Source organism: Accipiter gentilis, chromosome 31, assembly GCF_929443795.1.
Source record: "Accipiter gentilis chromosome 31, bAccGen1.1, whole genome shotgun sequence".
Lineage (NCBI taxonomy): Eukaryota > Metazoa > Chordata > Aves > Accipitriformes > Accipitridae > Astur > Astur gentilis.
The window spans coordinates 7,689,487-7,702,539 of record NC_064910.1 but is presented as its reverse complement, the minus strand read 5'-3'; the positions used below and the strand labels follow the sequence as shown (position 1 = coordinate 7,702,539).

Genomic DNA, 13,053 nt, shown 5'->3' with positions numbered 1-13,053 from the left:
GAGAAGGCTACGATTTCCTAAAATGCTGACCCTAGACCCACCTGTACGTTGTGGGGCTGAGAAATTCAGCTCTCCTGAACAATATGGCTTACTCCAGAGCCATTCTGGAGAGGAGAAATCAGAGACTTGGCAGAACAGCTATCCCCTGATGGCAACCATCCTGCTGGTGCCTCACCTACGTGCTCAGCTTGGTTGTTCGTTAGGACCCAAAATTTTGCCAGCGAAGACAAGGCAGCACGAGACACCAGACTGCCATACCTGTGCCCCCCCCCGTCCCGTCCCGTTCCTGGCTGCCCCCAGTTCCCTTGCACTGCCCAGCACAACTGGGAAGAGTGGGCGCACCACAGATGGAGGTACTGATGCTGAGGGGCTGCCCATCTCCGGCAGCGCTCCACAAGATACAGGTGGCGGCTGCATTGAGCAAGTTTTCTGGGGATTTACTTCACCACACTAAATTCCCTGACAGTTCCCCCAAAAAAGGGTTTCTTCTTTTTTGGAGAACAGAACTAACTCAGGAAGCGGGAGACTGGGCCTTGAGGTCTTCCCATGTGGAAAGGGGGGATGGAAACAAAACTGATATGATTAATTACTGTCCGCAAAGAGCCAGCAGGGAGGTGAGCTTGGTCTTTGCCTCTCACTTTTGAAACACACCTGGAGGTTCTGAGTTTTCAGGTGCCCACCTGGAGAAATATCAAAGCAGTTCGATTTTCCGAAGTGCTGAGCTCTTCTCACCTGGAAATCAGACTTCTCTACCACATCTGTATTTGGACACCCAAAAAAATCACAAGGCGCTTTCAAAAATGGATACCTCTATGCCTACCAGACCCAAATGATGCCACTAGCCAGTCTGTGCAAGTCCTGCTCCTGGGCAGTGTCACCACCGCTCCCCAGCCTGAGCTGGGTGACTGAGGAGGTCTGGACCCGCAGCCGCTCGAGTCTACCAGCTGTAACCAAGGTCAGAAGTACAGCAGCCATGCATAAGCAAGGGAACAATTTACGTTTCATCATTTTTTTGTGGCTGTTATTTCATGCCAATTCATAGAAAGTCATAAGTGCTTTATTGTCCCTACTCCTGCTAAATCTTTCCTGAATATGGCCCTTGATTGTCAAACAAACGAATCGCGTTAACTCTTTTTGGTGCAACACAGTCTGTCAGCTTTACAGTTCACCAGGATTTACACCACTGATTTCAAAGGGAAAGGAACTAAGCACGCTATAAAGTCAGCCTTTGGAGAATTAGTCATATCCGATGTACGGATGCTGAAGAGAGGCTGCAGCCCTCGAGCAGACAGCCCTGTCCTGATCTCAGCCCTGTCTCCGAGGAGCCGCACAACACCACGTGTGACCTTCCTGCCGCTGGACCAGGGGTGCAAGTGCAAGAGTTGATGTTGCCGATGAAGCTAACAAGACAGACAGAAACACCGCAACAATCTCTGGATATTTAAGAATTTTAAAATTAGCTAATTGTTATTTCTCTCTTCTCTGGGGGTTTCCCTCCATTTTCTCCCTTTTCCTTCCCGAAACCCCATCCAAGGACTTCTTATCCCATTAACAACAGCGGGAAGTGTAAAACCCTCATCATGAACACCTTGTTTACAGAGCAACTAATTTACTGCCTGACCTTAAGTCTTCTATTCTAGTCCATTGCCATCTTATGGGAGGAGGGATGAGATGACCTACCATCTTATGCTGTATACAATACATTGAACATACGGTAAAATGATGCGCTCTGTTTTTGTGTGAAGACAAAACTACTGAAGGTAAATTTGGCAATAGGCTATTTCAGACTAGGTTTAGAAACAAACTTTTGTTACAAAATCAAATATCCCCCCTAGAAGTGTAATGAAATAAGTCTGCAAATACTCATCAGCAAGAAATTACACTTTCCATTACCACAGAACTAAAACTTTAGCTATTCTCCCTAGCACATCATATCTCTGGGCAGGGAGTAAAAAAACTTTTCACATCTCCCTCTCAATATCATCACACGGCCTTTCAAATGGCAAAAAAAAAGCTGTAAACACAAACCCAAAGACGAGATATGCAAAAGTGAAAACAGTATTTGGGAAAAACCTCAATTTATTTATTTTCCTCTTTGTTCTTCATCTTTTGAGAGCCAAATATAAATTCCTTAATTTGTTTTTTTGCTTTGAATACTTGTAAGGCTCTTACATTACTGTTGATATCAAACCTTCTAGAATAAGGATGGGGAAGTTAAGAGACCATGCTCTGCACACAGCAAGCAACTTCAATTTCATATGGCCTGGGGCCTTTATTATTTTTTTTTGGTCATGATACAATATAACACTATGCAGAGCGTTATTGTGGGACCTAAAGTATGTCTGGAAAGTGTCTGTAGATGTTGGTCTGGAAAAGACTTCCCGTTCTCACTTTAAAAGTTCTTCTCTACTACATCCCTACTCTCATCACAGAGCAATCTGGCAACCTAAATTTAACTTCATGGCCATATTTTAATTAAAAAAAAAAAAAAAAAGCTGGTAAATGTTTCTTTAAATCTGAATTAAAAGAAGAGATTGCATTACCTGCAGGCAACAAATAGCACAGAGCACTCAACGAGCTATTTGCATCAGTGGAATTGCCTGATCCAAACCCTACTGCGTCGGTGCTGGCTGCGTGACGCAGCACCTGCGTAAGGCTGATGTCGGCAGTGCCGGCAATCTGCGCAAAGCACTCCCTCCACCCTCTTGATAGCCTGCACGCCACAGTACACTTGTGCAATCAACGTTTTAATTACTTAAAAAATAAAAATAATTAAAAAAAAGAAATAAAGGTTTTGAGGCTGCTGCTCCCAACTAAGCCGAGGTGCTGCTACCCTGTATTTATTCTGACATTGATGAACCCAGCTCATTTGCTTCCCTTTGCATTTTGCGATCTGTCATAACAAACTCGCCTCACTGAACCTCCAATGAACCATCAGCAAAACACTGGCAAGTCTCGGGGAGCTGTCGGGGGAAGTGGGCTCCGGTCTTTTCCCTCTCTGATGCTGCACCCATTACCTTCGTCCCTCAGTCAGCACAGCCTGAAGAACGCCAAATATCTGCACACACGTGCGGCTGGAGTACAGTCTGGCAGGAGGATGCGAGGAGCTGCCACCAAGGATAATGGCAGTGGCTGCTGAAGAAATAGCCGGGAGCATCGCGCCGCTGATAACAGGAGCAGCTAATTACCATGCAAAGCACAGAGAACTCTAAGAAACAAGGCTGACTAAAGGCTACATCGAATTCTTGAGAAACGGGATGTCATTTCAAAAAAAGCTACATCTGTACAAATTTTATTTCAGAGCATTACTTTATTTTTTCTTCCCTTACTAAGAGCTTTCACATGGAGATATATAAAGAAACCTCTCTGAAAGGAATTGCTTATCTGTGATACTTCTCCCTCCTTTCAAATCTTTGTGTTAAGGAAAGAAAGAAAAATCTTCTGCAAGTACCTATTTCCATTTTAGCCTAAGAGATTTTTATGGTGCCAGTTTTTGGTGCTGTTATTATTTGGACTGTGATAAGTGTTTTTACAAAGTCTCTAGAAGTTATTGGATTTTGTCTCCAGTATAAATTAGGCATGATTAAGATCTCCAGAAGGCTGAGGTACGTACTCAGCCTCTTCCACTTGGTGGGAGGCCGGCTGGCTGTGTCGGCGCTTGAACGCTGGTCATCTGCAACCAGCGGCATGGCGGTGGCCACCATGTGTTCACCCTTTGGGTGCCACCTCTGCATCCAGGGCAGCTTTCGCCCCCGCGCTGCACAGGCACTGCACGGCATTGCTTAACACGGGGCTGCAGGATTTCCCCTGGGGCCTAAAGTGAAGCTTCAGGCAGTAAATGTTGGCAGACAATAACCTAAGTCCATGATTTTAAAAAAAGAGAAGAAAGCCCACATTGATGGACCTCGGTCTGAAAGCATATTAGAAAAGCTTCTTTGCCAGGCAAGACCACAAAAATATGGAGAAACACACAGACGCATGCACATCTGTATATATAACATTTTCTATAAAATCCATTTGCTAGAAAGGAACTTCCAGATGAAGAAGATAAGTCCTTATCTTTTTACTTATTCATACATGCAGCCTCTGCCTGTTGCATTGTGGAGAACCATTGCCCTCAACAAAGTTCCCCTTCAATTATTTCTCTGAGGAGATCTTCAAACCTTGAAGTTGTGGAATAAAATGTTGAAATTTAACAGCGAGAAATGCCTGAGACCAGAGAGGTGTCTTCTGGGGTTTCTGTGGGAATAAAGACAGGCTGTGTCAAGGTATTTTTGGGAGAGGTCATTTGCAGATGCCCAGGAAGGGTTTTTAGACATTGAGGGCTTAACTTCCTTGTATGTGCTACATCCTCCAAAAGGTTCTTTATGGGATAGCTGTGCTGAACCCACACTGCTCTGGAGAGTAAAGGCAGGACTTTGGACCTCAGGAAAGGTGGGCTGCTTAAAAGATTAGACCTCAACCTGGTTAAAGGAAATGTCCACTTTTTGGAATGTATTTTCATTCTGAACTGGGGTGGGGGGGCAGGCACCTACATATAGATTTTATCCCATTGGCTATACTCCCATTAAAAATGTAATTGTGAGACATCATTACCTTCAAAATGAAATTTTAAGAAGCGTTCTTCAGCTCAGTTGAGAAATGAAAAGTTTGATCAGATCAAAACTCTTTAACAAGTTTTAAGAAATAAATAGAAATAAAATTTGTAGTTACAGAATAAGATATGGCCTAAATCAAGATGTCATTAAAACATAATATTGAAATGTTTCACTCTGACTCCAAATTTGGTAATTTTTTACATTAAGAAAATATTTTCTTCAAACAAGAATGAAAATAAGTTTGGTCAAAATCAACATAGATGCAGACATTCTCAGTTCTGATAACCTGGAATGTCCCACAGGAAAAGGACCGAGTAGGAAAAAACCTCTGACCAGAACAGAATTAAACCCAGTATTTCTCTTTCTTTTATTCCTCTGTCGAGAATAGCATTTCTATCTTGATGGGTGACATGAGACCTACCAGCAGTTTTTCCATCTACTTTAACAGGGCTGGACTTCAGGCAGCCACAGCATACCATAGTCCCCCTCATTTCACCAGTGGGCATTCCTAATGCTGGGCATTTCACAGCCCTTCAACAGAGAAGAGTCCTTGTCTCTCTCAGAGGATGCAGGCAAGCAGGGCTGAACTGGGCAGGGTTACCAAGGAAATAAAGAGGAAGAGACTCCTGAGGAAGCTTGATTTTCTATTGTTCCTGATATTTGAAAGCTTTACTTTGCACTCGTGCTGTTTCTTACTACTAATTTGGAGTGCCAGTGGCCATGGTCTGTTGACACGGTAGTTTTCTCCTGCGCTCTGCACTGCTGCGAGTAGGAGCTGTTTCTTTTTTACTACGATGAATTGCTGCTGCTAAATTAGACCTGGAGATGTACAGAAGGGAGATGGGGATGAACAGCTGAATTCTCCTCAAACTCTGTGTCAGAAAGTGTGGCACTAATTAAAGTTATTAAATCCATCTAATTTACAGTGACTGTTAATAAACTGTTACCCTTAATAAGCCCATTCTTTTTTGAAATGGAGCCTTCATATTTATTATGGGGATTATTTTTTTCTACCATGGGATCTGGCAACATTGTTCTTGGTTCAAAAAGGAAGAGGAGAAAGGTTAACAAAGATTGTATTTCACGCAAAAAAAAATGAATTAAGAGCAAGTGATGAAAGTCATCTAGCTTTGCTTTAATGAAAGTATCTGGGTATACTAATTGGGGGTCTTGCTGCAACTGGAATATCATGATGCTCCAGTCTTGTACCAGGAACAGGAAGATATTCTGGCTAATCAAAGAAGGTGAATAAAAAATATTTGTAGATAGAGAGAAACACCAAATGATCTGATAACACTTGCCGTGCACACTAGAAAGGAGATGCTTATCGGACAAGAGTACATTGAAGCATCTCCTGCCCATGCAGAACCTGACCTGAACTGAGTATGGAAAGCCTGGGATCGGAAAGTGAGGTGATGCTGAAGGGCCACCATCTGGGTGGCTGCTGGGAGCTTCACTATTGATGATTTGGAAGAGGGGATCGAGTGCACCCTCAGCAAGTTTGCAGGTGACACCAAGTTGGGAGGCAGGGTCGATCTCCTTGAGGGTAGGAAGGCTCTACAGAGGGACCTGGACAGGCTGGATCCATGGGCCGAGGCCAACTGTAACGAGGTTCAACAAGGCCGAGTGCCGGGTCCTGCACTTGGGTCACAACAACCCCACGCAGCGCTACAGGCTGGGGGAAGAGGGGCTGGAAAGCCGCCCGGCAGAGAAAGACCTGGGGGTGCTGGTCGACAGTTACCTGAGTATGAGCCAGCAGTGTGCCCAGGTGGCCAAGAAGGCCAACAGCATCCTGGCCTGTGTCAGAAATGGTGTGGCCAGCAGGAGCAGGGAGGTGATCGTCCCCCTGTACTGGGCACTGGTGAGGCCGCACCTCGAGTCCTGTGTTCAGTTTTGGGCCCCTCACTGCAGGAAAGACATGGAGGTGCCGGAGCGTGTCCAGAGAAGGGCAACCAAGTTGGTGAGGGGCCTGGAGCACAAGTCTGATGAGGAGCGGCTGAGGGAACTGGGGCTGTTTAGTCTAGAAAAGAGGAGGCTGAGGGGAGACCTGATCGCTCTCTACAACTGCCTGAAAGGGGGTTGTAGTGAGGTGGGTGCTGGTCTCTTCTGTCAGGTGGCTGGAGATAGGACGAGAGGAAATGGCCTCAAGTTGAGGCAACGGAGATTTAGGTTAGATATTAGGAAAATTAGTTTTACTGAGAGGGTTGTCAAACATTGGAACAGGCTGTCCAGGGAAGTGGTTGAGTCACCATCCCTGGAGATATTCAAAAAGCGAGTGGACAGGGTGCTTCAGGACATGGTTTAGTGGGCATGGTTAATGGTTGGACTCGATGATCTTGAAGGTCTTTTCCAACCTAAATGATTCTGTGATTCTATGATTAGGCACCTGTAGCCCAGTTTGGAGGGGATTTAGAAGTGCTGGGTCCAGCCACGTGTTGAGAGGTCATCTTCAAACTAATGAGATGGTTTGAGTCCAAGTCTCAGTGTCCACACCACAAAAAAATCAAGAGAATTAAAGGCCAAGAACCCTTCTGACACCTCCCCACCATCTCCACCCCTAAGGGCCATTGAACAAACAGTGACTGGAGCTGCACTGGTAACATTTCATGTAATAAAAGATGCTTGGGAGCCTCAGATGAAACCTACTGGCAGATCAGTGGAGCAATTCTACAGGCTTTTACATTATATTAATAAAAATAAAAATCCAAACATGCCAGAATTACACTGTGACCCAGACCAATAAAAGGGAGCTGTAATGGAGAAGAACTGCTTTGTTCTATTAATAAAATATAAAGGTTTTATTGTTATTGGGAAAGATTGATTGTATCAAATCAATACCGTGTCACAGTATATTAATGTTTTTCTTCACTAATGAAAAAATAGGGTCTGATGTGATTACACTCTCTTGCTACCCATTTGAAAAATATAATGGGATGGTAATAATGAAGATTGCAACTTGCAATTTTACTCCTTGCTACATGCTCTATCCTGGGAGGTGCTGAGTAAGTGACCTTGGCTTTCAGTGAAGTCAACAGGGGCTGAAGGTAACTGGCATTCACCAAAATGCTGTCAACAACCCCCTGAACAGACTCCACGGCCCCTCTTCCCACCCCAAAGTTGGAAAAAGCTAGTGGGGACCTCTGGAAATGCCTTCAGCATACTACATTTTCTGCAGCACTGTATGCATGCTCTGAACGTTTTAAGTGACTGCTTACTTGACACAGTTCTATTTGTTCGAAAGTTTCCATTATGGACACTGGAGTCTTTTGCCTTTGCAGCAGGAAAGACTTCTTAGTGAAGATATGGGCTTCTCCCCTCAGCCCACACAGCCGCCCCAAGGACCCTGCCCTGGGAGCGATAGAGGTGAGCTTTTCTCCCCATTAGATGCCTGTCCTCCCTGCTACACAGATGGCCAATTAGCGTCAACTGGAATGTGGTATTTTTAGTGATATGGACACTTGTCCGCTACGACCTGGACTGAGACCAATCGATTGCATTTAATATATTGTCTGTGTTTGGGGAGAATATATAACATCTGTATAGCAGCAACAGTTGGAAAAACAAGTAATATGGAACTGTTAATCTTTTTGTGACATTTTAATATGAATTTACCATCAGCTATTATAATATTCAATAAATTAAATGGATTATTTTGCCAAGAGATCCTTTAAAAATGTTAATTAACAATAAATCAATAAAAACTATTCAACATGAAAATCAATTACATCCCTGTTTACATTATTTAACTCCAAACATTTCTGTTTTGTGTGCTTGTAATTAGCAAGCTATAAAAGATGCCATAAATAGGCGCATAATGAGAGGAACTGTTTATAAATGATAATTGGTATTCATTCCCACTGAGCTAAAGGTTATGTGATTACAAACTATCGTGCAGAAAGGGTTAAACCTCTTATAGATAGAAGGTTTTACAGTACGCAACTCTCCAGAAATCTCTCCCACAAAAGGCTCTTCTTGATGGAAGAAAGCCCCTGTACATGAGTGGCTGATGGAAAGAGTAACATCTATCAGGCATTCCTTAAAGACTATTTACATCAATTTAGAAACGGGTCATGGGGAAAAATCTACCCTTTGGGCACTGGTGGAAGGAATAAGAAATAGAGCCTGGCACAAGGAATTCAGTATTGATAAAACATCATTATCTGAATAATATCTCTACTAAGTCAAAAGGAAAGGTATTAACATTGAAATGCTATTAAAAATCTAGGTGACCATCCTGTTAACAAAGCTGAGGACAGGACAAAGGAAACGAGGGTGGTTTCTGTCATGATGGGTAACAAAGATGTTGATCTACCCAATACCTCACTCAAAGATTAGGGGCAAAGAGGGTCTGGTTTTCAGAGAGGGCTAAAAGAGGATTACAGGATCTTCACATGGCAGCCGAAAGCCCAAAACACTGAGCAGCAGCCTGTATCTCCAGGAGGTAACACCGGACTATTTCTTATGATAGTCTGCTACACAGAGCTGAAAAAACTGTTTCCTAGGGAGAAACAACCACTCATTAATCCTTATTGCTGAAAACTGCCTTCTCAATTTTAGAGACTGAGACCTGATTTAGACTTAACAGCTAACCCCACCCCCACCCCCCCGATCTGGAGACCAGGGTAACATTTGGCTTTCTACTAAAGCCTTTTGCTAGTCCAAGGATGTCACCAACATCTGACAGTTTTGGCTTTGACAGTGTCTACTCCCAAGCAAAATAAATCTCATTCTTTCACTATAACTGCTAATGAGGGCAACAATCATCAAGAACCCTTGATGGAGCAGGTCTGAAGCATGGGCAGACCAGTGAGCTAGTGATAAAGCTAGCAGAGTTAAACAACCTATTTGCCAATCCAGAAAGAAACCACTTTTTCTACCTTGTCTGGGCACAGCTGATGCATATTTCCTTTCTTTCCTGGATCGTGACTTAAAAGTGAATTCATTTTGGCCTGAGACACTTACATTGTACTGCTTTCCTTGATTTTCACAAAATACAGTTGTTTCATGGAAAATATGGATCAGGATTTGGAGTTTAAAGAAACCCAAGTCTATTACATGTAAGGAACAGAGCATCATATGCATTGGTTTGAGAATGACAGCTCAGTCTCATTGCTAAGACTGCAAAAACATATTCTGGTCATGGCAATTACGACCTGGACACCTATTTGCCCAAGAAGGATATAATTTGCTACTGGATACCCGAAGGTTTATCAATGAAGATGAACAATTGTATGCATCTGCATCTTTAAATCAATCCTTTGACACCTCTGGTCAGCTCAGGTGGATTCTGTTAAAATCCACATGGAAGTTGATAAATAGCACAATTCTCCAAGTTGCAGTGAAAATCTCGGCAGAGCTTTATTGTGCTCTCAGCATTCCTGAAAGTCAAAAGAAAAATCCAGCCATACTGTGGTCACTGACAGACTGATAGAAACACACTCACTGCAAAGCTACTGAAAATAGTACTCTCTAAAGGTTTTGCAGAGTTAATAGCACCCGTAAAATTGCAAATAAAATTGTCAGTGCTGCAATGTCTTAGGGCTCAGACATATAAGTTCTTTCCAGTTAAAAATGTACATGACACCATGTATATATCAAGGTATACATGTAAGTATGTAGGTACACACCATACAAAAACCTCCGCAAAATTTTCCTGAAAATGCACAAACCGACCAAGTGTCAAATCTTATCAACTGTAGCCTTAATATGGGAATCAATAAATTCAGCAAATCTATACAGTTACAGAGTAGACAAATACCTTCCTCATTTTTCCTGTCCTCTCTTTCCCAAATCCCACTGAAAGACTTTTTTTTCTCATCAATTCACTGCAGGTCCATATTGGTCCTCTTTGGTGGGGGACAGAAAGTCCTTTGGCCAGCTGGGTAGGAACCAGGCACCGCTGTGCTGCCTTGCAGAGGACTTACCTCCAGAAGTCAGGATACCTCCACATCTTTAAAACCATCTGCCCCAAGGAGTGGCAGCTGCCCAGCATTTGTCCCTTCTTGGGGGACTGCCCCGTTTGGGCAATGACAAGACCAGGAGCAGAATAAATAATGTCCCAGGTTTGGGGAAGGTTGTAGGTAGCTCCCAAGTAGTTGTACACTACTAGTTAACAGGTTTTGATGGAAGCCACACTGGTCCCTCAGGCTTGGAGGACAAAAGGTTGGCTTCAAAAGATCCTAGCTTATTGTCTTTTGGCTTTCATTTTTCTCTTCTTCCCATATATTCTCAGGTTAACCCCTTTTAACAGGGATATTGCATCTGAAAGTCACAATGCTTTCTGATTTTCTTTTTGCCTGTCACTGTTACAAGTAACACTGAAATACAGAAAGGAAGTAGAAAGAAAAATTGGTTTCAGCTTTTCCAGATTTTGTGTTTTTGAAAGAGTTTGCTTGTCCTTCCAGTACCCAGCTGTTTGCATTGAGCTCTCCCACTCAGCTAAAGGCTAATGGAGCATCACTTATAAAACCCAGTAATACAAAACTGTACAGACCATGACTATAGGCCTTGTTACTCAGGGGCAGTAACCACTTTTTACTGTCACATTAACAGTTTTCTTTTTAATACAGAAAAAGAGCAACAAGTCACTTTATAACAGTGCAGTGCCATAGAGGCATGACTGGTGTATGGACTGCAAAGCTCTGGCTGGTGCCTACAGAGAACTGCTCTCCCAACAGCCTCACTGCCAAAAATTTATTTTAAATCCTTCATGCAACATACAATACAGTGGATGGAAATAAAAGGAAGAAATGGACAGTGGCAGTAGATTTTAATTTTTACTGGGTTGCAGACCAAAACCAGTACTATGCTGCATGAGAGGGGTTTGTGAATTTTCTCAGAAAGGTTAGGTTGCCTTTAGGTTTGGTTTGGGTTTGACTTCCAAAACATTCATTAGAAAGCTTCAAAACAGTGAGCTGCCTCTTGGATTTCTATTTTTATTTTTTTGAACAGATGAGGTGATCCTCCACTTAAAAACAGGTTATTTTGTCTCTAGAGGAAGAAATGTTCAATGTAGCCCTATTTCATTTTAAATGGAAGCTAAATGGAGAGAAAAATCTCTAACACTGCTACAGCTCACAGACATTTCCATCTAGGTCAAGTACAACAAATCTGCATTTTTTAAGCAGCAGAGCCAGCTCTGTCCCTATAAGAACTGGAAGGTCCTGTGGCACCCCAAATTATAACAACACATACAGAAAACAGGAGTACAATTGGAAAGCCTTTGAGTTGAGAAGCCACATGTTTCCCTTTTGTTATGTGATCTTGATGAATTTATTTCTGTGGCTTTTATTCATGTTTCAAGATGTTGAGTCCCTTAAACTTGTTAGTATTTTCCTTCTTTTATTGTTCTCTGCTACCTTTCACTGTTTTATTTTATTCTTTTCTTCGCCAGTGTAACTGAAGGTAATGCAGTCCTGGGCCTATTACCCTCCACCTCTTTGATCTGGCAGTGGGTATCAACAAAGAAGTTATTTGTTCTCAACACATTAAACCCTTCTGTGTAGCTTTTTACAAATTCTGTTATGCAACTTTGATAGGGCCTGGAACGAGTTGTCAGATACCGAAAGGCTGGGGAGCACAAAGACCTCTCCAAAAGTCAAGCTATGAATGGTGTCATCTTGCTGTTTCACTTTCAAAGGTGGCTCATACAGGTTTGCTGAATAGGAGTCGTTTGACAGCAGACATCTGAATTTGTATCGCAGACTCTAAGACACCTTTATAAGAACTTTGAATATCTTAGTTGAGTCCTGAGGATCAAAGCGTCCTATGTAATAAACCTATCACAGGTTACTCAGGGAGATTTTCAGCATCGGTAACAATGGCAGCTGATTTGCCTCGCATAACAAGCTACCGATAGAATATAAGGATTGTGATCAATACTTTAACTAGCGAGATGAAAATCTATCTGAAACTCAGGTATTATATTAAAGTCTCATAATTTACTTTATAAACCATCATCTCCTATAATTTTAAGATACGCATGCATCAAGCGTTGCTTGAAATACATTAAATCTTGATTTTTCAAATCAGAATACTAGAATAGTAAGTAGAATTGGCAGCATAAATGAATATAATGCATAAAACACAAAAAGCTCTTGGCTGGCTTTTGTATACAGCATTAGAAACAGAGAAACACACATTGTTTCACAGTGATCTGCATTAAATATATTTGTTATGGGTTTGAAATACTCCAAACTATTTGTTTTGGATGAGAGAGGATGCTCTGCATTTATGATATATGATACCACATTGTCATCAATTGTCATGCTTTGTTTATAGGACTGAATAATTTGTAATCATCAGATTACTATGTTTAGTCTGCACTCTGGTTTTTAGAGAATGCGTATTAAACAGATCAAATCCTTGTATTATTTATTTATTTGTTTGTTTATGAAAGGAACGAGGAGTGGCTCATTCCCCTGACAATTAACTATTTGGTGAAGGGTTTGAAGTT

At 42.3% G+C, this 13,053-nt stretch overlaps 1 protein-coding gene across 1 annotated transcript in view; it reads right to left on the bottom strand.

Moving 5' to 3' along the window:
- AFF3 (ALF transcription elongation factor 3) overlaps positions 1–13,053 on the bottom strand; it is a 327,940-nt gene that overhangs the window by 176,818 nt on the left and 138,069 nt on the right. The gene's annotated exons all lie outside the window — the stretch shown is intronic.